A 27890-nucleotide genomic window follows, 5' to 3' on the forward strand; every position below is an offset into this window, starting at 1 on the left:
CCCTGCGCCGTCTGGATATTCCCCGGCGACGCTTCCGGCCTAGACAGCGCGACGGGAGCCGGCGCACCTCTGCCTAGGCCCGCCTCGCCGGGCGCGCCCCTACACTGGTCAGCCCAGCTCTCCCCGGTGCCTGACGCTCCTTGGCCGGCGTCCCCCTGACGGCAGGGCCGTCCCTGGTGCGTGTGCCCCCCTCCTCGTCGGCCAGCCATGCTTCGATCGAGTGAAAATCGTCTCCGGCCATCTCAACCACTCTGTTGCTCGAAGAGAATGAAGGCATTGTGTCGTGGGCAACCAAAGGGGACAAGAATTGCGCCCAAAAGTCGTCTAGATTTGCATCTTGGTTACCGAGCAAATTGGAAAGATCGTCCTCGATGGACCCACACCCCGACAGGTGGTTGGTAGGGTCCATTGGCGCGTGCAACGAGACAGGGCAAAAAGTGACCGGAGAAAAGAAAAAAAATAATAATTAAAGGGGTCGAGCCAAACCTTTTCACGACGGGCTGCTCCGGTGGGCCAACGACGGCGAGAATCTTGAGTTTATCGCACGAGACTCACTCGGCCATAAACTCGGGGGGCTAATGTTATCGGCCCGACCCCGATCGCGGCCGATCAAAGGCGAATCTACGAAAAACGCACTTCGGCAGCTCGCCCTGGCCATTGGCTGGCCCTAGGGCCAGCCTCGGCCAATGGCTGGCCCAAACAGCCTCGGCCATTAGCCGGCCCAAGGGCCAGCCTCGGCCAACGGCCGAGTCAAGCTACCCCCGGCCATTGGCCGGCCCTAGAGCCAGCCTCGGCCAATGGCCGGCTCAAATAGCCTCGGCCATTGGCCGGCCCTAGAGCCAGCCTCGGCCAATGGCTGGCTCAAATAGCCTCGGCCATTGGCTGGCCCTAGGGCCAGCCTCGGCCAATGGCCGGCTCAAATAGCCTCGGCCAGTGGCCGGCCCAAGGGTCAGCCTCGGCCAATGGCCGAGCCAAGGCTATCCTCAGCCAATGGGTTGCCCGAAATGCCGCTTGGTCGCCTATAAGTACCGGGATCCCTCCCCTGGTCCAGGTAATCCATTCTTGAGTACTGACACGCTGTCGAACTCGTACCTCGCTCGTTTCTCTCAAGTCTCGGCCCCTAAACACTTAAACCCTCTACAAACCACCTCAATTCGACTAATGTTGAGCGTCGGAGAGGTAAACAGAGGCAACCCCTCTGTTTCCCCTTTGTAGTTCACATATTCTCTATTGCTTTTCAGGTACCGAGACGAGGTGAACTTCTACCACAGCTGAGGGACGACTTGAGATATCAAGTCCGATACGCCCGAGTCAAGACGATACCACTTGGGCCGGCCTCGGGTCTAACCGCCTTTGACTCCTAAATCGTTGTCCGAAAAAACTGCGACAACAGCCTTAATTTCGTCCATAGCATAGAGAGAAATAGATTTTATTTTGTGCATTAATGTATGAAGATACTTACCAAAAGAAAAAGAGGACACAAATTTGCTTCAAGAAGCAAGTGTATTTTCGGCCAAGAGAGAGCAAGCTAAATGAGAAAACAAATCCAAAGCCTTAATTGGCTCATGTTGGATGTCCATATAGGTGAGAAAAGAGGAAATAATGTTTGCTCATGAATATGTGATATTCTATAGAGAAAAAGAAACTACCTTTTGAAATTAATCATTCCCCTATAAATAGGGCCCTCATTCTCATTGTTTCTCATCCCACATAAGTTAGAGATTGAGAGCTTCTCTCTCTAGACCTTGTGGCCGCCCCCTATCCCTCTCTCTCTCTCTAAGTTCTTTTCATTTTTGTTTTGGCACCTAGGCCACATTTGACCTTATATTTTAGCTCTTCGACTTTAAGACTTGTTCTTGAGTCGTCATGTTTAAAAGTGCCCACACACTAATTCCTTTCTTTCTCGAGTGATTCATGTGATAGAAACTTTCGTGGTTGCTCGAGTTTCCCGAAGAACGAAGAAAGACGAGCTGCGTGGGGAGACGAACGTTTCAACCTTCCTAAGGCTTCTCAACGTTCAAGCTTCACAAAGGTTAGAAAACGAGTAATGCTCTCTAATAGTTTTAATTTATATATAAACATGTGCTTGCTCTTTGTCTAGGTTAGTAAAATCGTTTTACTCGTTTGAAAGAAAATTTTAAAATTCCGCCGCTTGCTTGAAGCGTTAAATCTTTTCTTAACCCTAGATCAATTCCAACATCCAGAATCCCGATCACTCTATTTGGAGCATGGTCGTCCTATCCACTATTCTAGCCCGGAATGTATTCGCAGTTCGGGCACGTTACTCTGACATCACTATCGAGCTCAAGCAGATTTCATCCTCCTCCTCCTGGGGAACCGGGAGCTCGACCCGGGGTGGAACAGTTTCTACCAGGGACTGTAATTCCTAGTGAAATGAATGCGGTGGGCATCGCAAGAATGTCAGTTTGCCCTGAACGACCCCCGGTGTCCGCCGCCTTTTGTGCGAACTCGATGGGCATGCCATCAGGGAATCAGCCTGTCAACGATGGAGGCATGGTGTTCACCAGACGGCCTCGAGATGGGTTGAGGACATGACCAGTAGGTCTGAGCTGACTGAAGTGGAAGTCTTTCGCAGAATGGCGGATGATTGCTTCCGAGCCGTTCACTCCAAGATGCATTCGGCCACAAATTCAGCCCTTGATATTGACCGCTTGGTAACAGAGACGGGTCGGACCCCCTTCGCTCCCAGCATAAGCAGGGTTAAGATTGGAGACGTTGGGAAGTTTAGACTCCCAAACTATTCTGGGACAACCAACCCAAAATCTAATATGACATCTTTCTGCATCGCGATGGGCCGAGCTCATCTCCACTAGCACAAATCGGAAGCGGTCTATTGTCACTTGTTCGTCGAGAACTTAACCGGTGTTGAAGTGAATTGGTTCTCGAGACTCGAAGAGAGTTCGATTGGAAACTTTCAAAAGTTGTCCACCAAATTCATCAAGCATTACTCTACGCTCGTTGAAGACGAGGCCACTGTTGTCAATGGTGCCCACAAGAAGAGTTGTAGTCTTTATTTTGTACATTTGATGTAATAAAGTCTCACGAAGACTCTTGCTTGTAATTGCTTATTCATTAATAAAAAAGTTGAAACGTTCATTCATTCTTCTTTGTCTGTTTGAAGCTTTATGATAAAACATTAGTCTTTAGTCCATAAACAAACTTAACAACTTACGAAGAGACAAATGTAGATTTGCATGAACAAACTCTTCGTAGTTTGCTTAAAACGATATATTCGCAATCTAAGGGTCAAAGGACTATTGACCTCAGTACGATTGTTAGGAGAATCTATGATGTCTGGTTATGCGGCATTGAGAGTTGGAGACTCTATAGTTCTTCTAGGTATCTTGCGAAGGTACTGAACTGACATGTGCACTTCTAGAGACAAAATAAGAACAAACCATTTAACCTCTTTTGTCTCGAAGTCACTACGTATGAACTGCATCGTGCTTACCTTAATCCTGAAATGAGACATGCCATTTCACAGCTTACGTATTCTCATTTGAGAAAGTCAGAGTTCGGACTCACTATGTGATTCTGAACAGGACCTATTGGTGGAGTACTAAGTTGTGAAGACGTCATGTGTAACTTTGTGAAGTTCTCATAGATATGGAATTCATGTACAAGATTGCTGAAATGCAATGTATATCACCTCATGCTTTGTTCCTTGGAATGTGAATAAATGAACTGGCCAGTGTCCAAATTGAGTCTTGACTCTTTTGGATGAAACAATGTGACTTTTTAGCTCCTCGTCAATACATTGTTTCTAACTTATTCACAAGCGACAAAGGAGTTGAGGAAATAACAGCTAGAAGGGTAAAATAGTAATTTTGTAAATCCCGACTAGCTGATGATATTCATGAAGGGTAAACATAGATAATATTCAGTGGATCCACTCATTACAATTAGGTTGAATTCTTGAGTTAAAAATAAATTCATTTGAACCGAGTGATTTTCAGTGTCAACTCTTTGGTGGAGTCAGTTAACATTAAGCTAAATTTGGAAAAGGTTTGTGAACTTTTGAGTTCAAGTATTTAGCTCAAGATTTGTTCATTTGGATCCATGAGGTCACTGTCACAAATCACATCGAGTAGGAATAGTTAAACTAGAAGCTAAGTCAAAACAAGAACGAGACAACTTTTACGAAAATTGTCTAAAGGGTATTTTTGTCTTTTAGGACATAGGACGAAATGAATGTCAATAAATTTGTTGACATTGTCATATGATGACAAATAATTTAAAAACCACTCGGCCATATTATTGAATTTGGGCCTTGCGGATTAATTTCATTTCATGTAATTTTAATTGAAAATTCTTAAGGAGCTTTTCTTATGTTGTCATGAACAAATGAAGAAACATCTAGAAGCCTGTTCTGATGCCTAAATTTCGTCCAACCCAATAGAGAAAAAGAGAGTTTATTTTGTGCATAAATGTATGAAGATACTTGCCAAAAGAAAAAGAGGAAACAAATTTCCTCTACAAGGAAACAAGGTGGGCGCCAACAACTCAAGGAGAGAACAAAAGAGGAAACAAATCCAAGGCTTCTAGAAGCCTACGTTGGACGTGTGACTCTTAGGGAAAAAGGGAAATTTTGCTCACGAACATGTGATATTCTATAGAAGAGGAAACTACCTTATTGAAGGTAATCCCTCCCCTATAAATAGAGGCCTCATTCTCATATTTTATTCATTCCATATAAGTTAGAGATTGAGAGCTTCTCTCTCTAGAACTTGTGGTTGCCGCCCCCTTTCTCTCTCTCTCTCTCTAGTTATTTTTGGTTTTTGTTTTGGCACCTAGGTCCACATTTGACATAGTGTTTTAGCTCTTCGACTTTGAGACTTGTTTTCGAGTCGTCGTGTTTAAAAGTGCCCACTCACTAATCCTTTTCTCTCGAGTGATTCTTGTGATAGAAACTGTCGTGGTTGCTCGTGTTGCCGAGGAAAGAAGAGATACGTGCTGCGAGGGGAGACGAACGTTACAACTTTCCAGAAGCTTCTCAACGTTCAAGCTTCTAAAAGGTTAGTAAATTTATAATGCCCATAATAGTTTTTATTTACATGTGCTTGCTCTTTGTCTAGGTTAGTAAAATTGTTTTACTTGTCAAAAGAAATTTTTTAAAATTCCGCCGCTTACCCGAAGCGTTAAACTTTTTCTTAAACCCTAGATCCATTCCAACAAATGGTATCAGAGCTATGGTCAAAGATATGCATGTACATGTAATTAAAATTATGAGCTTCAAAATCGTTTTGGAAAGTTTACTAATTTTGTGACAAGTTAGAATTGTTTTCTTAGACTTTTTTTTAATTTATTGCTCTTGCCTTTAAATTAAAAATCATGTTCATTTTCTATGAGTTTGGGATGTTATTAAAACATATTAGAATCAGTTCTAAAAGATTTTAATTTTTTATATTAAAAAACGTGTTTTTAAGTTTGAGAAAATTTCGAGTAAATTTTGTGACTAGTTTTCTTGTCTTACTAGTTTCTTTTATTTGCTTGAATCGTTTTATGCTAGTTGTTATTTATTTTATACCATGTTATTACCATGTTAATAAAACACAAATAAAAGTCTTAACAACTTCCTAAAACATTCCGTTACACTTGATTCTTTTTACGCACTAAAAGACCGAACTTTAATTATTTATGTTTTCTTCGAGCTGGAGTAAAATTCGCAGAATTCAAAATTAATGATTCTTGAATCAAATTAAAGTTCTGTCTGTCCTCTTTCCAATGCCACTGGTTTTGGGTCAAAAGGACATCGGAGCCGCCAGTTATGGTGATTTTACTCCGAGGTGCGCGGCTGTTCCGAAAGTCCAGTTTTTTAGAAATCCAGATTTTCAGCCCCACTACCATGAGTTATAGAACTCTAATGAGAAATTTTTCTTGAGCAAAAATGGTTTTTTTAATATTATAAACATAATGTGAAAGATTAAAATGTTTTGATTTTTGAAAGGTTAATTGAAATTGAATTTTTACAAAACTAGTTTGAATTTTGAAAAACCGTTTTCGTTTTCAAACATGAAAATATTTTGTCATCCAAATCAAATAAGTTTTTAAAATGTTTTCAAAACTATATCTATATCACATATGTTCAAAATCTATATGCTCTTGAAAATTTGAGTGGGAGGTCTCTTCGTAGACAAGCCGAAAAATTAAAAGATGTGTAATCTCAAATTTTCAAGTGTTCGAGTGAGTTGAAGTTCACACTTCCCTCATGCACTTTCCCCGAATAGAAAATAAGAAAAGATCCGAGTATGTACCTTGTGCCTTTATGCACTAACACTGCTCTGAACATGAACCTCTAGGATTCTTTTCTAGTTGTCCGCTCTATCGCTCTTTAACTAGGAAATCTGTTTCCAAACTTATAAGAGTCGATGTACCAACTCCAAAAACTAAGTGGGAAGGTTATACTCGTTGTTTGTAACCAACGATCCTCAACACTAATGAAAGAAGCAATTAACGTGAGAATAAGAGCCGCTCTTGTGGCCCTCTCTTAAATGGGAGTACTCTAAGGCATTTTGGCTTCGATCATTGCTCAATGAGCTACGTCCGAGAGTGAAACGATGAAGGCAAGGCCTCCCCTTGGGGGATTGTTTTTCAAAGTTGACCTTTTGGACTAAGTGGTTGGTTGCACACTTAGGCTCAATCCCTAGTAGTCCTCCCTTGAGGCTCTGCGAAAGGATGTGAGTGATCAAACCAATTTAAAATGTGGCTAGTCAAAATTGGTGTATTGACATCTTGGGTAAGCATTAATGATGTGTCATTTACTTATAAATGGAGATTTTTTGCGGCCTTCTCTTGAGGAAGTAAATTATCGTTTGGTTTATAACACCTTTTGATTTTATCAAATGTTAAAAACTTAAATCCTAAACCAAAGACTAATCATAAACTTGTTTCAACTTTATTGGCAAAATGTCTCTCAACCCTCTCTCAACCATTCTTTCCTCGAATAAACTCGAAGGCGACAATTACGTCGACTGGAAACGTAACCTCGACATAGTCCTTACTATCGACAAGCACAAATGGGTTCTCACCACCCCGTGTCCTCAAACGAATGACGATTCGACACAAGAGGAAAAAGACGCCCTGGCGGCTTGGCTCCGATCCGATGAGATTGCGAGGTGCTATATTTTAGCATCAATGAACAATGTGTTGCAAAAACAACATCGTGACATCGAGACTACCACCGATATGCTCGACAATCTCCATGAGATGTTCGGAGGGCAAGGACGTCAAGCTAGGCAACAAGCGGTCCGATAGTTTATGAATTGTCGCATGAAGGCTGGAACTCCCATTAGAGATCATATGATGCTGATCATTAGCTATCTAAACGAAATGGAGATCCTTGGATCTGAGATTGATGGGGAGACTAAAATAGACATGATCTTGGAAACTCTCCCCGAGTCTTTTGATACCTTCAAGCTGAATTACTCCATGAACAAGCTAGAGTACACTGTTACCGAGCTTATGAAGGAGCTTCAAACCGCTGAGGGACTCACTAAGAAAAAGAGGACTCAAGGAGAGGCACATGCTACTGCCTCCACCTCTGGATCTAAGAAGAGACCTCGAAAAGCCGAGAAGAAAAGAACCAACCGAAGGTTCAAAAGAAGAAGAAGGCGCCAAAGGCTCCAAAGGTGGATAAGTCTAACGACAAGTGCCACCACTGCAATGAGCCTGGTCACTGGCGTAGGAATTGTCCTGCCTACCTCAAGACTAAGGAAAAAGGTATTGTACTTATAACCGAAGCTTGTTTAGTAGCTGATAATGTATCATCGTGGATTATTGACTCCGCTGCTACTAACCATATTTGCTGCTCCTTAACTGGTTTTAGGAAAAGAAAAAGCTTAGAGGATGACGACTTCTGCTTCAAGTGGAGTGATGGGAGCATGGTCTCTACGAAGGCTGTGGGATCCATGACGCTGTCTTTTGAAGATCACACTTTAAATTTGAATAATGTTTATTATGTTCCTTCCTTTTGGAAAAACCTAATATCTGTTGCTCAACTTTTCGAGCAAGATTATTATTTAAAGTTTATAAAGAATGGAATTCGTATTTCTTTTTTCAAATTCTTTTGTCACTGATGCATGTATGAAAAATGGTCTTTTTTACATTTATCCCACTCAACCTTCTCTTTTAGACACCGAAATAGATAACGATCTAATTAGGGAGCCAAAGAGGATCAAACTTTCTGAATCCTTCGATCTAACAAAATCAACATACCTATGGCACTTAAGACTTGGTCATGTCAGCCTAGATAGGATTAAGAGACTTGTGAGGGATGGTCCACTCCAAGCCTCTGCAATAGGTTTACTACCTACTTGTGAATCATGCATAGAAGGAAAAATTACTAAGCGACCTTTCTCCGATAAGGGTTGAAGAGCCACTGAGTTGCTGGAACTAGTACATTCTGATGTATGTGGTCCGCTCAGTCAATAGGCATGTGGTGGATACGAATACTTCGTTACCTTCACCAATGATTACACAAGATATGGTTTTGTCTATTTGGTGAAACACAAATCCGAGACCTTTAACGTATTTAAGGTCTTTAGGGCTTTAGTGAAAAAGCAAACTGGCAAAGTGATCAAAACCCTTCGATCCGATTGAGGTGGTGAGTTTATGTCTGGAGAGTTCGATGACTTTCTTAAAGAAGAAGGTATCGCTTCTCAGCTTACCGCGCCTGGCACACCTCAACAAAACGGAGTGTCAGAGAGAAGAAACCGAACTCTTATGGAGATGGTTAGATCGATGATGAGTTACTCATCACTCCCGCTTTCCTTTTGGGGATATGCCCTCGAAACAGCCGCCTACATTCTGAACCAAGTTCCGTCCAAAACGGTTCCTGGTACTCCTTATGAACGATGGACTGGCCGTAATGTAAATCTTGGCTGCATCAAAATTTGGGGTTCCCTTGCACACGTGCTGAGGCAAAAAACTAGCAAGTTGGCTAGTAGGTTAAAATTATGTCTGTTCGTTGGATATCCAAAGGAAACCAAAGGTTTCAAATTCTATAGTCCCGAGGACGATAAGACTTTCATTAACACGAATGTTAGTTTCCTTAAGGAGGACTCTATGAAGGATGCAAAACCTAGAAGTGAAATTGTGCTTGAAGAAAAGTTGGGTGAGGAAGCTTCTACCTCATCTGTAAGAACTGTTCTTAGTCCAACTGAAACACAACCTAACTCTTTAGAATCTCGTTAAGTGGTACTTCGACGTAGTGTGAGGCTAATCAAAAGCCCTGCTTATACATGTCCTATAGAGACTCTCTCGTAGCTGTCTCCGACATGGATGACCCTGTTTCCTATACCCAAGCGATGGCTTGTTCTAAATCAAACCTTTGGCTTGACGCCATGAAAGTTGAAATGCACTCGATGTATGTCAACAAAGTTTGGAAACTTGTAGACCTTCCTGAAGGGATTAAACCCGTAGGGTGTAAGTGGATATACAAGAAGAGAAGGGGTCTTGATGGGAACGTCGAGACATTTAAAGCACGACTTGTGGCTAAGGGTTATACCCAACAAGAAGGGATTGACTATGAAGAAACCTTCTCGCCACTCGCGATGCTTAAATTCATCCGCATACTTCTATCCATAGCTGCAGCTCTCGATTATGAGATCTGGCAAATGGATTTCAAGACTGCTTTCCTGAATGGCAATCTTGACGAGCGCATTTATATGGCTCAACCAGACGGTTTCGTGGATAAAGGTCAAGAGACCAAGGTTTGTGAGTTATGTTGTCAGCCCGTCTCGGACCGATGAGGACAAAGGCGTCACTTCGACCCGCGCGACCGGCGGTAGGCCTCGAACGGCGAAACCTTGCCTAGGCCATAGGCCGGCCCAAACCAATGGCCCAGTGAAACCTTCAGCCGGCCAGGCTATTCACTCGGCCGCCAGGCTGTTCACTCGGCCAATGGCCGAGAGAAGCCTTCAGCCGGCTAGGGTGTTCACTCGGCCAATGGCCTAGTGAAACCTTCAGCCGGCCAGGCTGTTCACTCAGCCAATGGCGGAGTGAAACCTTCAGTCGGCCAGGCTATTCACTCGGCCAATGGCTGAGTGAAACCTTCAGCCGGCCAGGCACTTCACTCGGCCGAGGGCCGAGTCAACTTCATATGTTCAGCCGGCCATTGGCCGGCCCAAGCTTTCAGCCGGCCAATGGCCGACCCAAAAAGGCTCACTCGGCCAAGGGGTTCCCCAAACACCCCTTGGTCGCCTATAAATAGGTAAAACGTTTTGAGTCCCGAAACACTGTCGAACTCATACTTCACTCGTTTCGCTCATATTTGGCCTCTAACCCTCTAAAACCTCTATACTGCACCTCAATCCCACTAATGTTGAGCGTCGGAGAGGTAAACAAAGGCACCCCTTCTGTTTCCCCTTCGTAGTTCACGTGTTCTTTCTTCCTTTTCAGGTGTTTGGACGAAATCAAGGGACATTGACAGCTAAGGGACGACTTGGGATACCAAGTCCGACACGCTCGAGCCTGAATGCGACCACTTGGTCCGTCCTTGGGTCGAACCGTTTGGGGCTCCTAAATCGTTGTCCGAAAACTAGCGACAATATTTTGGCGCTAGAAGGTGGAGATCTCCCGACCTTGGCGACGCTCTCCCTTCCAACTTCTTTTCTCGCATTCCGCATGACTCTCGAGTGATGAGTCACCTGCCGGCCACCTTCGTGGGCACCCGAGCGACTAGCTCAAGGTACGGCCTCAGGAACGTAGCGCATCGTCTAGGAGGGCAACCTCGTGACAACGAGAGCCAGCCCCAAGACCCGGCGAATGACCCGGAGGCCACGCTCCGAGAGGACATGGCTCAGTGGCACGCCGAGCTCTTAGACCGCCCCGGCGTCGACGGCGCGCTTATCACCGACCTCCTCGGCTACGGCGTCAAGGATCACGTCAACCACAACCAGAGAGACCCCAACAATGTGGCAAGATCAAAAATCGACGAGGCCAACCTCGACTGCGCTATTCACGAAAGTGAACGCGCACGCACGCCTTCGAGGAGACTCCTTTAGGCAACCACGTCGAGACATCAATCGTCGAGCGAACAAACACGTGCACCCTCGAGGGGACACCCTCGAGAAACCACATCAAGACAAAGATCGAGCAATATACAAGGATGCTCAATCTCAAGGTCCCGAAAGGGACGCTCCAAGCTCACCATTTGCGTCCAAAACCCTCGTAGAGACGACGACGTCGATGATTGCGGCCTCCGTCAAGGGCGTCGCCTGAATGACATACCCTTGCCAAGGGTGATAGGAACGACCAGAGGAGACTTGAGAGACCGCCTCAATTCGGCGAACTGAGACTTGAGAGACCGTCTCAATTCTCGAAGGGAATCTCATGGGAGTGACTTGAGGGATAAACTCAGCGCCCGACGCGAGATAGCGAGAGAGGTCATCTTGGGACGCCAACCACCCAACGTTGCTAACCGCAAATCCAACAAGAAGCGCGCCGCCACACTTGTGGCACCAGCCGTCGGTCCCGACACGCGAAGGAAAAGACGTAGAAATGGTCAGGTCCCAAATGACCTTCCTTCTCCGACCCCGAAGCAATCCTTCGTCCCTCTCAACACGACACCCGAACGGATCTTGAGCTTACATAGAGAAAAGCTAGGATCCCCGGCCCCGTTGAAGATGGACCCCGCAACGCGGGACAAAAGCAAGCAACGCGAATATCAACAAGACCACGGACACAAAAGGACCGAATGCTACCAGCATAGGAAGCAGATTGATTCCCTGATTCGAGGCGGGCATCTCAAAGAGTTCATCACATTCGCTGGCGAGGTGTCAACCCCTACCGAGCGCCCGACTTGTCAAAGGGAAGAATCCTCGAGCACAAAGACGATGAGACGATGAACACTGTCTAACAAGCGCCCACCACTTGCGGCCACAACTGACATGGCTGTCGCCATTAAATTTATGACTGAACTTACCCGACTCTAGGCCCACTTCGTTTCGAACATGTAATTTTCTTTTTCCTAAAAAGGCCAAGTGCCAAGGCAAGCTGTAAAAACTTCTTCATTGCAATAAAAGTTGTTCTACCCATTGTAACGTACTATTGTATACCTCCAACACGAGAGTTTCTTGGTCTTCGTCTCACAAACACAAGAAAATCGGGGGGCTAATGGGGAACAATACTCAATGAAACCCTCAAAAGTCAAAAAAAAAAAAATAATAATAATAAAAGTATAACGAAGTCTCAAGGGGCCGATGGTTAGGCCGGAGGTCCCGAAGAAAAACAATCTACACACGACCCCTCGAGTTGAGTTCACTCCTCGAGTTGAGCCCCGAGTCCACTAGTCGACTGATAAGTCCTCGTGTCGACTCTAGACATGACTCCTCAAGTTGAGTTCATTCCTCGAGTTGAGTCCCGAGCCCATGAGTCGACTAACTAGTCCTCGTGTCGACTTTGCGTACAACTCCTTGAGTTGAGTTCGCTCCTCGAGTCGAGTCCCGACCCACGAGTCGACTAACTAGTCCTTGTGTCGACTTTGCACATGACTCCTCGAATTAAGTTCACTCCTCGAGTTGAGTCCTGAGTCCACGAGTCTACTGATAAGTCCTCGTGTACAGACTCCACGCATGACTCCTCGAGTTGAGTTCACTCCTCGAGTTGAGTCCCGAGGCCACGAGTCGACTGATAAGTCCTCGTGTCGACTCTACACATGACTTCTTGAGTTGAGTTCACTCCTCGAGTTGAGTCCCGAGTCCACGAGTCGACTGATAAGTCCTCGTGTCGACTCTACACATGACTCCTCGAGTTGAGTAAACTCCTCGAGTTGAGTCCCGAGTCCAAGAGTCGAATGATAAATCCTCGTGTCGACTCTACACATGACTCATCGAGATTGAGTTCACTCCTCGAGTTGAGTCCCGAGTCCACGAGTCGACCGATAAGTCCTCGTGCCGACTCTACACATGACTCCTCGAGTAGAGTTCGCTCCTCGAGTTGAGTTCCGAGTCCAACGGACGACTTATGACTCCTCGAGTTGAGTTCGCTCCTCGAGTCGAGTCCTGAGCCCACGAACTGAGGTGACAAGCCCTCGTGTCAACTCTACAAGTAACTCCTTGTGCTGAGTTCCGAGTCGACGAGTCGACTGATGACTCCTCGTATTGACTGTACACATGACTCCTCGAGTTGAGGTCACTCCTCGAGTTGAGTCCCGAGTCCACGAGTCGACTGATAAGTGCTCGTGCCGACTCTACACATGACCAACCCTCGATTCAACCTCACACGTAGCCCCTCAGGTCGGGTCTATTCCTCGAAAGTCCTCATGTCAGACATGCACGACTTCTTGACTCACTAATAACCGATAGACTTGCAAGTTTTGATGACAAATTTGCGTGCTCTCATATGAGCAACACAAAAACCGTCCTTAACGACGTGTTTATGTCGCCCATAACGGCGCAACAAATTCGCTCCACGACGCTCTCGTGAGAGAAAGAACGGGCCAATTGAGTCCCTAAACGTGACGCGCGCGCCATGGCGTCACGTTCACAAGGGCACAAGACTCGACCCAAGAGAGTCAACCCGAAAACGCGACCAGTGCACTAAGGTGCCACACTCGCCAGGGGATCAAGTCTACACCTAACCCCGCCTATCACATGACACGCGCACCCAAGGGTGCCACGCTCATAATGTGGTATGGTCGCGCTCGCTGCCCAGCTCGTGCACCGACAGGCAGTGAGTCACATATGGGTTTCAAAGGCATGCGCCCGCCAGACGAAACTGGTCTAGCCAACGTCCACGGAAAACCTGGTCACGCAATGTGGCACCGACGCCCTTCAAGGCTCAAGCTGTGCAAATCGATCACGCCTTCATTGGTAGGTCGAGAAAATAAGCCGCGCACAATAAAGCCGTGCAAATCGATCACGCCTTCATTGGTAGGTCGAGAAAATAAGCCGCGCACAATAAAGCCGTGCAAATCGATCACGCCTTCATTGGTAGGTCGAGAAAATAAGCCGCGCACAACAAAGCCGTGCAAATCGATCACGCCTTCATTGGTAGGTCGCGAAAATAAGCCGCGCACAATAAAGCCGTGCAAATCGATCACGCCTTCATTGGTAGGTCGAGAAAATAAGCCGCACACAATAAAGCCGTGCAAATCGATCACGCCTTCATTGGTAGGTCGAGAAAATAAGCCACGCACCATCAAGACGTGCGAATCGATTACGCCTTCATTGGTAAATCTATAAAATAAGCGGCGCACCACCAACAAAGCCGTGCAAATTGATTACGCCTTCGTTGGTAATTTGAGAAAATAAGCCACGCATCGCCAAGCCACGCGAATCGATTACGCCCTTGTCGGCAAATCGAGAAAATAAGACGCGCATCAACAAAACCGTGCGAATCGACTACGATAGTGTATCAAGAACATAAGACACGTAAAACAAAAGCCGTCCCTCGCGACGCACAAAAGCCATCCCTCACGGCACATAAAGGTCGTCCCTCGCGACGCACCAAGGCTATCCCTCGCGATGCATTAAAAGCCCTTCTACGGTGCGATCACAAACTTGAGAGTGTTTATCCCGCGTTCGCACGTCAGCTCACGTATTGAGTTTCCACTCGATCCACGCTCGAACGGAAACTCGGGGGGCTAATGTTGTCAGCCCGTCTCAGATCGACGAGGAATAGACTTCGACCCGCGCGACCGGCGGTAGGCCTCGGACGGCAAAACCTTGCGCTCGTGCCGGGGGAGGCCGCGCCGGGAGCGGCCAGCGCTGGAGGCGACGTGCCGGACGGGAACGACGCCGAGGAGGACGCCCTGCCCAGGGGCGACGCGATCTGGGTCGGCCCCAGCGCCGAGGGAGGCCCCACCCGACTGGGTGGGGCCGTCTGGATAGCCACCAGGCACGCCGGTGAGGAGGAGCGCTCGGGCGGAGCGAGCGAGCCCGGGGCAGCCGCGCCCGGCGAGGCCGGCGCCGGGAGGGGTGCACCGGCCGGCGTCGACGGCTTCTGGACCGGTCCTGACGCGGAGGAGACGTTCGCTCAGCCAGGTGAGGCCGCCGGGTGGCCTGCAGATCACGCCCAGGACGTGAGCGCTCCAGGTCTGGTCGCACCGGCTATGATGCGCGCCGCTGGAGGACCGCCGGTGCCGGGCGACACCGCCCAGGGAGGGGCCGACGCCGGGCAGGAGGCGGCCCGGCCAGGTGGCGCCGGCCAGGGGGCGGCGGCCCGCCTAGCCCCTGGGCAAACCCTAGGCCCAACTGGGCCGGGCCTGTGCGGTGAGGGCCCAGCCGGCCAGGAACCGGGCTGGGCCACTGGTTTAGGGGCGCGCGAGGAAGGCCTAATCGGGCAGGGGCCGGACGGGGCCGCTGGGTCGGGCGCGCACGAGGAGGACCCAACCGGACAGGGGCCGGACGGGGCCGCTGGGCCGGGCGCGCACGAGGAGGGCCCAACCGGGCAGGGGCCTGACGGGGCCGCTGGGCCGGGCGCGCGCGAGGAGGGCCTTGCCGGCCGGGAGCCGGGCCGGGCCGTTGGGCCGGACGCGCTGGGGCGAGCGCTGGGTTGCCCAGGCAAGGCTCGCGGGCCGGAGACCCTGCTGGCCGAGAGCTGGGCCGAGCAGACGGGCCGGATGCGTGCGCCGAAGGCCGGGAGACGTCCGGGCCGGACCTGCGCGTGGAGGTATCACCCAGCCAGGAGACGGGCTGGGTCCTTGGGCTGGACGCGCGCACAGGAAGGGGCATGGCCGGCCACGGGCTGGGCCGGCCTGACGGCGGCGGCCCGGCCGGCCGGCAGCCGGGTGCGTGCTCGAGCAACCATGTCGAGGTCGAGAGGAGCCGCCCGACTCGAGTGGGCGGCCGGGAGGGGGTCTCCCCCTTCCCGAGCAACACTTCAGACGCCGACTGCTCAGGCGATTCATCGAGCCACCACGTCACACCTGCGGCGACACTTTCCTCAACCGCGCGGGAGGAAACGCGGGCCTTAACCTTCGTGATTGGAGAATCTGCCATACGGGGCGACCTTGATTGCTCGGGTGTCGACGTCCCAAGTTCACTCTCGATTATCAGCTTTAAGAGCCTGAGGAAATGCTACAACATCCCGGAGTCCGTGTCGATCCTACGGCCATTACCCGACGACCTTCCGGCTCGCCCGCGAAGGGGGTATGCCGCAGTCCACGAGGTGAGTCTTCATGGAGGACTGAGGTTGCCCTTCCAGCCGGTCATCCAGGAGTTGCTGACTCGATTAGGGGTACATGCTTCGCAGATGTTCCCGTTCTTTTATCGAGTGGTCGCGGCGTGCCATATGATGCTCTATCGAGTAAAGAAGAGGGCCGTCACCACGGATGACATTCAGGACCTCATAACGGTGCGAGGGGTCCCCGGGAGGCCGGGCTCCTACCTAGTATCACATCGGAAGCGCCTAGCCATCGTCACCAGGGTCACTTCAAAGCACAGGTACCCCTGGGTGTGGGTGTCCGAGTCAGCTTTCGGGGCGGCGCCCCGCACCTTTGGTCCCGCGGCCAATTTTCCACCGGTAAGCGAAGTCGAGGACTCCGAGCTCGACTCGGTGATCAGGGCGGTCCCGGAGTCGAGACGGCAAGGACCACTCTTCGAATCCCCAGACCTTATGGCGAGGACTGGGTGGGTCGTGCCCGGCGACGAGGCTCCTCCACGCTCTGGTCTCGGCGCGGAGGTTGCGGAGGATCCTGAATCCGAGACGGGGGGTTCATCCGCCCCTTCCCCTGACGCGGGGGGTACTAGCCACGCATATGCCTTCGTTATCGTAGTTTTCGTTGTATTATGCTTATTGTTGCGCTCTAACCGACTGACGTCCTTTCTCTTTTGTGGATACCATGACCCGACATCGATCACGCGCATGAGTGCCGAGAGGGGCACCCACCGCCGAAGCTACGATCGCGTCTCGTCCCCAAGTTGAGGCTCACCGTGAGGGGTCGCCATTGCGGGCGAGGAACGAGGCGATCTCTTCCACCAAGCGACCGTTGTCGTCGACCTCCTTCGGGTCACCCTCCGGCCACAAGCGCGCCCACACATCGGCGGTGCCGGATAGCATGGATTCGATGCTCCTAGCGGAGGCGGCGGAGCTGAGGGATCAATGCTCCCGATGGATCCTTGAAACCTCTCTGCGGGACTTCAAGGGTTTGCTGACGACAAGCGATCTTGAGCATTTCCAGAATGGGATCGGCGACGCCTGAAAGGTACGATTTGTCTGCTTGTCTTATGCGTAATCATTATGTTTATTCCGATTATGTGTATATCACCTGTTCCCACAGATGCTCGCACGCCAAGAGCGAAGTGACCGCATTCTCCGGGACCTATTGCGGCGCATGCAGATCATGGAATAGGACAAGGAGAGTGCGGCGGTCGCTCATGCTGTCGCTCTAGCGGGGGTCCACACCGCCTGAGAGTTCCAAGCACTCGAGGAGGAGCTGAAGCGAGCTCGTGAGGAGTCGGCAGCCGAGAAATCACTCCGCTGGCAGAGCAGGCGTCTCGGGAGAAGGCGGAGCAGGCGGCCGACACCTTCTTGGGGGAGACGAAGAAGCTCCAAGCGGCGCTTTCGAGCCGTGACGAGGAATTGAGCATCGTCCATGCTCGACTATCGGCGAGCGAGATTTCCCGGGTCAAGGCCGAGAGGGAGAGGGACACTTTGCGGGCGGAGGTGCAGACCCTCGTCGAGGAGAAAGACGACGCCGTGCGATCTAAGACGGACTTGGAGGATGACTGGGACCTCGCGTTGGAGGTGGCTCGCTACGAGGCGGCCATACGGGTCCGAGACGCGACCGCGAAGGAGAATGTGTCTCGCGGAACCACCTTTTCCTTCTTTGACGCCATGTTCCCCCCTCTGGATGACGAGCCGCCGGAGGACGACCCGCGTCCTCAAGTCCCTGTAGAGGCCGCTCAGTCGACAAACCGACAGTTTAATGGAGAAGCCATCGGCGGGTCCGGCGCCCCCCGTCCCGAGGAGGATGAGGAGCAGATCGACTTTGGCTCGTTATAGCCAATTTTATTTTATTTTCCGCACACTTGTTTAGCGCTCGCGTTATGCTGTCTTTCGGATATCTGTTATGCTTTTCTTTCGTTTGACATTTGTCGTACTCTCGTACATTACTCGACATTGTTTGCTTTGGTTAAAGCCTTTCGTATTGATTATGTGTCTTATTTTCTCGACTGGCGATGTTTAGCGTAGTCGATTTACGCAACCTGTTTAGTGCGTGTCTTACGAACCTGATTTACTATATCTAGCGTAACCGGCTTGCACGGTTTACAGCCACATTTGGCGGCGAAGTTTCCCGCGGACGCTGGCTAGACCAGTTTCGTCCGGCGGGTGCGACCCTCTGCCATCCATTCGTTACTCGCTGCCTATCGGCGGGTGCGAACTGGGTGGCTGTCGCGCCCATCTTCCGACGAGCACGCTACCCATCGGTGTGCGCACTATGCATCGGGACGGGCCTGTTGTAGATGCAGTTCCCAGTGAGCGTGGTACCTGTTGGTATGCGTGTCACGTTTTGGCGGTCCGGTGCACGGACGCGATCTACCGACGCCCCGTTGCCTATCGGTGTGCGGGGCGTGGAATCGTGAGAGAAGGTCGCGCGAGGGTCGGAGGTCCGGTGCGCGGATCCGACTTGTTGATGTTTCGCTACCTTTCGGCGCGTGAAACGTGGCATCGCGCGGGTGCGTCGCGCGAAAAATGAGCCTGTACCCTTATTTTATCTTTATTAGCCCCCCGAGTTTCTTGTGTACTCGTAGAGGAGACTAGAAATTATAATACAGTAGGGCAAAGGTTTCGAAGCGAAATGTAACTCAATTATAATGTTGAAATAGTTAAAAAATTACATTCCCAGGCCGTTGGCCGTACTTGAAATTTGAAATTGTCTTTTGCTAAGATTGAAAACAAGAAGAAGATAACAAGACATAGGGCGAGCGAGAATGGGAATCTATTGATAGTATTGTCGAAGGTGCTCCGCATTCCACGGGTGCGTGAACACGAGTCCCTCCAGGTTCTCGAGCTCGTAAGTGCCGTTGTGGATGGCTCGGCGCACACGGTACGGGCATTTCCAGGTGGGGCCCAGAACTCCTGTGCCTTGCACCTTGGTGTTTTGGAACACCCTTCTAAGGACGAGGCTCCCGTCGGCGAACTTCCGCAGCTTGATCTTGGAGTTGTAGTACTTCTCGACCTTTCTTTTTTGTGCGGCGAGGAGGGAGAGTGCGTCCACCCTTTTCTCGTCTATGAGGTCCAGCTCGAGCCTGATTGCGTCGTCATTGGCGGCTTCTTCATACTCCTCGATTCGCAGGGTCGGTAGCTTGGTATCGACAGGTACCACGGCCTCGACGCCGAACGCGAGAACGAAAGGGGTTTCGCCGGTCGCGTTTCGTGCGGTGGTCTGGTACGCCCACAAGACCATGGGAAGCTCGTCGGCCCAACCCCCCTTTCTTTCTTCCAGCTTCTTCTTCAGGTTTTCCTTGATCGTTTTGTTGACCGCGTCGACTTGACCGTTGGCCTGTGGATGACAGGGAGAAGAGAAGGTCTTGCTAATGCCCAACTGCCCGCACATGTCTCGGAGGCGCGCGTTGTCGAATTGTTTTCCGTTGTCGGTTACAATCGACGCGGGGATCCCGAAGCGGCAGACGATGTTCTTCCGGATGAAGCTCGTCGTGTTTGCCTCGGTGATCTTTGCCAGTGGTTTGGCCTCTACCCACTTCGTGAAATAATCGATTGTCACGATCGCATGCTTGTATTGCCTTGGGGCCATGGGCAGCTCACTGATGAGGTCGATTCCCCATTTCGCGAAGGGTCGTGGCACAACGATCGGGCATAACAGGGCCGGCGCTTGGCGCAGGATGTGGGCGAATCTTTGACATTTGTCGCATTTTTTGGACCACTCGTGGGAGTCCTTTTTCAAGGTTGGCCAAAAATATCCGAGGCTTAGGAGCTTCAATGCCAAAGATTGTCCGGCGGCATGGTTTCCGCACACCCCTTCGTGCACTTCGCGGAGTGCCTTTTTCGCCTCGACTTCGGTCAAGCAACGGAGGAGTGGCATGGAGTAACCTCTCTTGAACAAGATGTCTTCCCTCATTGTGTATTTCGGCGCCAAGCTTCTCAGCTTTTTGGCCTCTTCTTTGTCTTCGGGGACGACTCCTCGCTTTAGGAATTCCACGAGCGGCGTCATCCACGAGGGGGGCTCCGCCCCGTCTACTACCCCTACGTCGCCTCTCGAGACATAGGGTCGGGTCAACACTTCTATTGGGACGCTGCCTTCTCCCTTCTCGTCTATCCCGGACGCGAGGCGTGCCAGGGCGTCAGTGTCGATGTTCCCTTCTTGGGGAACTTGGACGATCTCGAACCATGACAGGGCCTCTAGGTTCTTTTGGGCCTTGGACAAGTACGCGATCATGTTTGGCTCTTTAGCGGCGTAGTCGCCCTTAACCTGGTTCACGATCAACTGCGAGTCGCAGTGGATGCACAGGTTTCGGACGCCTAGCTTGTTCGCCAGCTCCAAGCCAACGATCAGAGCCTCGTACTCCGCCTTGTTGTTGGAAGCCTTGAACTCGAACCGCAAGGCGTATCTCAATTTTTCCCTATCGGGATTTGTGAGCACAACGCCGGCGCCAGCCCCCCGGGCGTTTGACGTGCCATCTACGTGCAAGTCCCAGACCGGCCCTATCGGGCTGTTGGTCCTCTTCTTCGACGACTCGTTGTGGTCGTTCTCCTTGTCTTCCTTGTTCTCGTTGCTCTTGCCTCCCTCGTCAGTTGAGGGTGCACCTGTGAATTCGGCTATGAAGTCGGCGAGGGCTTGGCCTTTAATGGCGGTTCTCCGTTGGAACTCGCCTCCGTACTCGCCCAACTCCTGGGACCATATGGCCATTCGAGATGAGGTCCCTTTTTGAAGGGCCTTCTCGATGGGATGTCCCGTGCGTACCACGATGAGGTGCGCTTGGAAGTAGGGTCGGAGTTTTCTCGCGCTCATGACCAGGGCGAGGGACAATCTCTCGATTTCCGGGTATCGGGTCTCGGCGTCGAGGAGTGCCTTGCTAACATAATAGACCGGCCACTGCACCTTGTCTTCTTCGCGTATGAGAATCGCGCTCACGGCTCTATCGGAAACCGCAAGGTAAATGTACAAGGTCTCGCCATTCTTCGGCTTCGCGAGGAACGGGGGAGGTGAAATAAGCTTTCATTTCGCAGAACGCTTCCTCGCACTCCTCCGTCCACACAAACCCATCGGTCTTCTTCAACGCCTTGAAAAATGGTTGGCACCTATCGGTTGCCTTGGAGACGAATCGCTTCAGGGCGGCGATTCTCCCGGTCAAACTCTGCACTTCTTTCACCTTTTGTGGCGACCTCATCTCTATGATCGCCCTAATCTTCTCAGGATTGGCCTCAATCCCGCGACGACTCACCATGTAGCCCAAGAATTTTCCGGACTCAACCCCAAAGGCGCACTTGTTGGGGTTAAGCTTCATCTTGTAGCGTCGCAGGATCGTGAACATATCTCTAAGGTCCCGAACATGGTTATGGGCCTTGAGGCTTTTGACAAGCTTACCGTCCACGTAGACCTCCATAGTTTTGCCAATTTGATTGGCGAACATTCGGTTCACCAACCTTTGATATGTTGCTCCCGCGTTCTTGAGGCCAAAGGGCATGACCTTGTAACAGTAGAGCCCGCGGTTCGTAACAAAGGTGGTCTTTATCTGATCTGGCTCGTGCATGCGGATCTGATTGTAGCCCGAGTAGTCGTCCATGAAGCTCAACAACTCGTGGCCCGCCGTGGTGTCGACAAGTTGCTCGATCCTCGGGAGAGGGAAGCTGTCTTTCAGGCAGGCTTTGTTGAGATCTTTCTAGTCGATACAGATCCGCCACTTCCCGTTTGGCTTCTTGACCATCACCACATTGGACACCCATTTGGGGTGCTCTGCCTCCCTGATGAAGTCGGCGGCGAGAAGTTTGTCAACCTCTTCGCCAATGGCTTGGTACCTCTCTCCGCTGAACGCCCGTCGCGGCTGGACGCGCTCAACCACTCTCTTGTCGTCGTTGAGACGGTGAACCATTGTCTCGGGGTCGATCCCCGGCATGTCAGCGTGTGTCCACGCAAAGACATCTTTGAACTCGCGGAGGAAGGCGGCGAGTTATGTTCGGACCTCGGACGGGAGTTGGGCGCCTACCTTGACTACTTGGTCAGGCTTGGCGTCGTCCAACACGACGGGAACGAGGTCGTCCGGTGTCTCCACCTTTCGACGCTCGACATCGTCCCTTTGGTCCAGCTCTCCGAAGGTGTCTCCTTCCTCTATCTTGCATGGGAGCTTACCCCCGAGTTGGAAGACGGTGTTCACCATCTTCCCCTTCTCTTTCCCGTCCACGCCTTGAATGTAGCACATTCTTGCCATCGATTGGTCTCCCAACTTCAGGGCTATTCCCTTGTCAGTTGGGAATTTCATCATCAGGTGGTAAGTGGACGTAATGGCCTTCAATCGGTTGACGGTCGGGCGGCCGATTATGATGTTGTAAGCCGAGGGCTGGTCCACGACCAGGAACGACACGATGTGGGTGACCTCGAGCCCCCCCGGTGTCCCGAAGGTTACCGGGAGGTCGATGGTTCCCTCTGTCATGACCCTCTCCCCGGAGAAGCCGAAGAGGGGAGTCGAGATCGGGGTCGGTCTCATTCCGGATAGCTTCATCCTGTCCAGCGCCGACTTGAAGATTATATAAGCGGAGCTTCCATTGTCGATTAGGATACTCCGGACTAGGTTGTTGGCGACCGGGGCTGAGACGAGGATCGCGTCGTTGTGCGGGTGGAGGACTCGCGCTGCCTCTTGGCCAGTGAAGAACATGGACTCGAATGGGGTCGGAGGAGGAGCCTCGTATGTGTGGTTAATGTAGTGTGCTATTTTCCCTTGGGAAACTTCACGCACGTACTTCTTCCTTTGCGTGGCCGAGTCTCCGAACTCCGGACCGCCCATGATCGAGCCCACAAATATGCAGTTGTGAGCTCTCTGGTTCTTCAATTGCCGCCCGGTCCGTGACGTCACCGTCGCCGGACCCTTCCTATCTTGCCGCGGGCGCTCTTCGTGTGCCGCGGCCGTCCCGACCGTTCTCATGACATATTCTTTCAACTTCCCATCTTGAATCAGGACCTCGATCTGACGCTTGAGTTGGTAACATTCGGATGTCAGATGCCCGTGATCTTGATGGTATTCACAGTACTTGCTTCGATCCCGCTTCGCGGGATCCTTCATGAGAGGAGTTGGACTTCCTAGCTTATCACAGTGCAGAGTCAGGTTCCGCTCTTGCGGAGTATTCAGGGTGGTGAATGTCGAGAACTTTCGGAAGCTATCGACATGCGATGGTCTCGGCCCGGGGAGAGAGCGACCGTTAGGGGCCTGGCCTCCCTTGTTCCTCCTCTTTCGAGGGTCGGGGCGATCTCCATCTTGGTCGTCGCGGCGGCGACTACTCTGTCCCCCTGACTTTCGGCCGTCTCGGTCATCGAGGTAGTCCTTACCAACAATAGACTTGAGGAAGTCGCTCGTGCGAACCCCCTCGGTGATTTCCGTGATGGCATCTTTGTCGTCGAAACCTTCGACCTTGTGAGATTCCTCGGTGAAGCGAGTGAGGTATTGTCTCAACGTCTCATCTCTCCCTTGCCGGATGGAGAGGAGGTGGATCTTCGATTTCTTTTGCGCCACGAGAGTGGCGAATCGCGCGAGGAAAGCCTCTCACAGAGCCCGAAAGGATGAGATGCTCCCTGGTCTCAAACTTCGGAATCATTCGAATCCCGACCATGTAAGGGTCAGGCTGAAGGCTTGACAGAGAGTCGTGTCCGACTATCCTTGCATTGTTATCCACGTCTCATAGTGCTGGATGTGGAAGTTCGGGTCCGTCCGCCCATCATAGGGGGGAATGGAGGGTAGCTTGAAGTTCCCCACGCAAGGCTGCGCGAGGATTTGAGCGGCGAAGGGAGAGTCTGACTCCTCAATCCCTCCGTACGGCGAAGAGACAAATGTAGATTTGCATGAACAAACTCTTCGTAGTTTGCTTAAAACGATATATTCGCAATCTAAGGGTCAAAGGACTATTGACCTCAGTATGATTGTTAGAAGAATCTATGATGTCTGGTTATGAGACATTGAGAGTTGGAGACTCTATAGTTCTTCTAGGTATCTTCCGAAGGTACTAAATTAACCAGTGCACTTCTAGAGACAAGATAAGAACAAACCATTTAACCTCTAATGTCTCGAAGTCACTACGTATGCATTGCATCGTGCTTACCTTAATCCTGAAATGAGACATGTCATTTCACACCTTAGTATTCTCATTTGAGAAAGTCAGAGTTCGGACTCACTATGTGATTCCGAACAAGGCCTATTGGTGAAGTACTAAGTTGTGAGAATGCCAATGTATATCACCTCATGCTTTGTTCCTTGGAGTGTGAATAAATGAACTGGCCAGTGTCCAAATTGAGTCCTGACTCTTTTGGATAAAACAATGTGACTTGTTAGCTCCTCGTCAATACATTGTTTCTAACTTATTCACAAGCGACAAAGGAGTTGAGGAAATAACAGCTAGAAGGGTAAAATGGTAATTTTGTAAATCCCGACTAGCTGATGATATTCATGAAGGGTAAACACTGATAATATTCTTTGGATCCACTCATTACAATTAGGTTGAATTCTTGAGTTGAAAATAAATTCATTTGAACCGAGAGATTTTCGGTGTCAACTCTTTAGTGGAGTCAGTTGGCATTAAGCTAAACTTGGAAAAGGTTTGTGAACTTTTGAGTCCAAGTGTTTAGCTCAAGCTTTGTTCATTTGGGTCCATGAGGTCACCGTCACGAATCACATCGAGTAGGAATAGTTAAACTGGAAGCTAAGTCAAAACAAGAACAAAAATTGTCTAAAGGGTATTTTTGTCTTTTCAGACTTAGGATGAAATGAATGTCAATAAATTTTTTGACAATGTCATTTGATGACATGTTTCACTCGGCCAAAATTAGATTTATTGGGCCTTGTGGATTAATTTCATTTCATGAGAATTTTATTGAAAATTCTTAATGGGCCTTTCTCATGTTGTCATGAACAAATGAAGAAGCTTCTAGAAGCTCCTTCTAGAATGAGTTTGGGCGCCTACCCTATAGAGAAATAGGAGAGATTATTTTTTGCATAAATGTATCAAGATACTTGCCAAAAGAAAAAGAGGAAACAAATTTGCATATGGATGCATTAGGGGAATCGGCCAAGGCTAGAAAGGAACAAAAAAGGAAACAAATCAAGGCCTCTAGAAGGCTTGTAATGGCCGAGTATCTCAAAGGGAAAAAGAGGAAATTGGCTCATGAATATGTGATATTCTATAGAAGAGGAAACTACCTTATTGAAGGTGAGACCTCTCCTATAAATATGAGCCTCATTCCACACTTTTCATTCCATCCAAGTTTAAGAGATTTGAGAGACTCTCTCTCTAGAACTTTGGCCAAACTCCTCTCTCTCTGTAGTTTATTTTCGATTTTTGTTTTGGCACCTAGGTACTCATTTGACCTAGAGTTTAGCTCTGCGACTTCAAGACTCATTCTTAAGTCGTAGTGTTTAAAAGTGCCCACTCACAAATTCCTTTTCTCTCGAGTGATTTAGTGATAGAAACTTTCGTGGTTGCTCGAGGTGCCGAGGAAAGAAAGAGACACGTGCTGCGAGGGGAGACGAGCGTTGCAAACTTTCCAAAAGCTTCTCAAAGTTCAAGTTTCAAGAAAGGTTAGTTGTTGTCAATGGTGCCCACAAGAAGAGTTGTAGTCTTTATTTTGAACATTTGATGTAATAAAGTCTCATGAAGACTCTTGCTTGTAATTGCCTATTCATTCATTAATAAAGTTGAAACGTTCATTCAATCTTCCTTGTCTGAAGCTTTATGATAAAACCATAGTCTTTTAGTCCATAAACAAACTTAACAACTTACGAAGAGACAAATGTAGATTTGCATGAACAAACTCTTCGTAGTTTGCGTAAAACGATATATTCGCAATCTTAGGGTCAAAGGACTATTGACCTCAGTATGATTGTTAGAAGAATCTATGATGTCTGGTTATGAGGCATTGAGAGTTAGGAACTCTATAGTTCTTCTAGGTATCTTCCGAAGGTACTGAATTGACCAGTGCACTTCTAGAGACAAGATAAGAACAAACCATTTAACCTCTTATGTCTCGAAGTCACTACGTATGAATTGCATCGTGCTTACCTTAATCCTGAAATGAGACATGCCATTTCACAGCTTTGTTCATTTGGATCCATGAGGTCACTGTCACGAATCGCATCGATTAGTAATAGTTAAACTGGAAGCTAAGTCAAAACAAGAACGAAAATTGTCAAAAGGGTATTTTTGTCTTTTGAGACATAGCATGAAATGAATGTCTATAAATTTTTTGACAAGTTCATTTGATGACTTAATGTCACTCGGCCATATTAAAATAATTGGGCCTTGTGAATTAATTTCATTTCATAAGAATTTTATTGAAAATTCTTAATGGGTCTTTTTCATGTTGTCGTGAACAAATGGAAAAGCTTCTAGAAGCTCCTTCTAGAGACAATATAGGCGCCCATAATACCCAAAGAAAGAGAGAATATTTTGTACATAAATGTATCAAGATACTTGCCAAAAGAAAAAGAGGAAACAAATTTGCATGAGGATGCTTAAGGGAATTCGGCCAAGAGAGAGACAAAGGCAAGGCATGGAACAAAATAGGAAACAAATCCAAGGCTTAATGAAGCATATGTTTGCCGAGCATCTCAAGAGAAAAAAGAGGAAATTGGCACATTCTATAGAAGAGGAAACTACCTTATTGAAGGTGAGACCTCTCCTATAAATAGGAGTTATACGTAGACGGAGCATCTAATGCTCGGGGGGCTGGCGCCGGAATAATCCTGATTAATCCCGACGGGGAAAAGCTGCGATACGCCCTTCACTACGGCTTCCAAGCCTCCAACAATGAAGCTGAATACGAGGCGCTCATTGTAGGGATAGAGCTGGCACAGAAACTCGGCTCCCATAACCTGCGAATACACTGCGACTCGCAGTTGATCGTAAACCAGGTTAGAGGAGATTACACCGCCAAGGAACCCAACATGATCGCGTACCTGGCTAAGACAAACTCCAAACTCGAGGCCTTCTCTTGGTTCGAGATTCACCAAATCCCGAGAGAACAAAATTCGGATGCTGACGCGCTTGCTCGCCTCGGATCTGGCATCGACGAAGACGGATTGGGGACCGTACCCATTGAATCACTCCCACGACCATCCGTCTCCCGAGACGAAGTTGGGACCATAGAGATGGCATCTCAGCCCACTTGGATGGACTCAATTGTCGTGTTTTTGCGAAGAGGGGAACTCCCCGAAGACCGCAAGGAAGCCGATAAACTGAGGGCCTTAGCATCCAAATACACGCTCCGTGAGGGCACACTCTATAAGCGCGGTTACTCGACACCGCTGCTCCGATGCCTCGATAGCGTTGAGTCGACCAAGGTCCTCCGTGAAATCCATGAGGGCATCTGCGGGAACCAGGCCGCTGGAACTTCCCTTGCGCTCAAAGCGCTTAAGCAAGGCTATTTCTGGCCTACCATGAAGCGAGATGCTTGCGAATGGGCAAGGCGTTGCGATAAATGCCAGCGCTTCGCGGAAATTCCGCGATAGCCCCTGACCCCATTAAGCAGCATCGTTGTCCCACGTCCCTTTGCTAAGTGGGGCGTGGACATCATTGGCAAGCTCCCTAGAGCGCCAAGGCAATACGAGTACGCCATTATCGCCATCGACTACTTCACTAAATGGGTAGAGGCCGAGCCGCTTGCCAGAATAACTGAAGCAAACACGACAAACTTCATTTGGAAGAACATCATATGCAGGCACGGTATCCCCGCCTCGATTGTGACCGACAACGGAGCACAATTCGAC

The sequence above is a fragment of the Urtica dioica genome, chromosome 7 (assembly GCF_054948205.1).
Source record: "Urtica dioica subsp. dioica isolate 48M chromosome 7, U.dioica_male_clone48M_v1_H2, whole genome shotgun sequence".
NCBI lineage: Eukaryota > Viridiplantae > Streptophyta > Magnoliopsida > Rosales > Urticaceae > Urtica > Urtica dioica.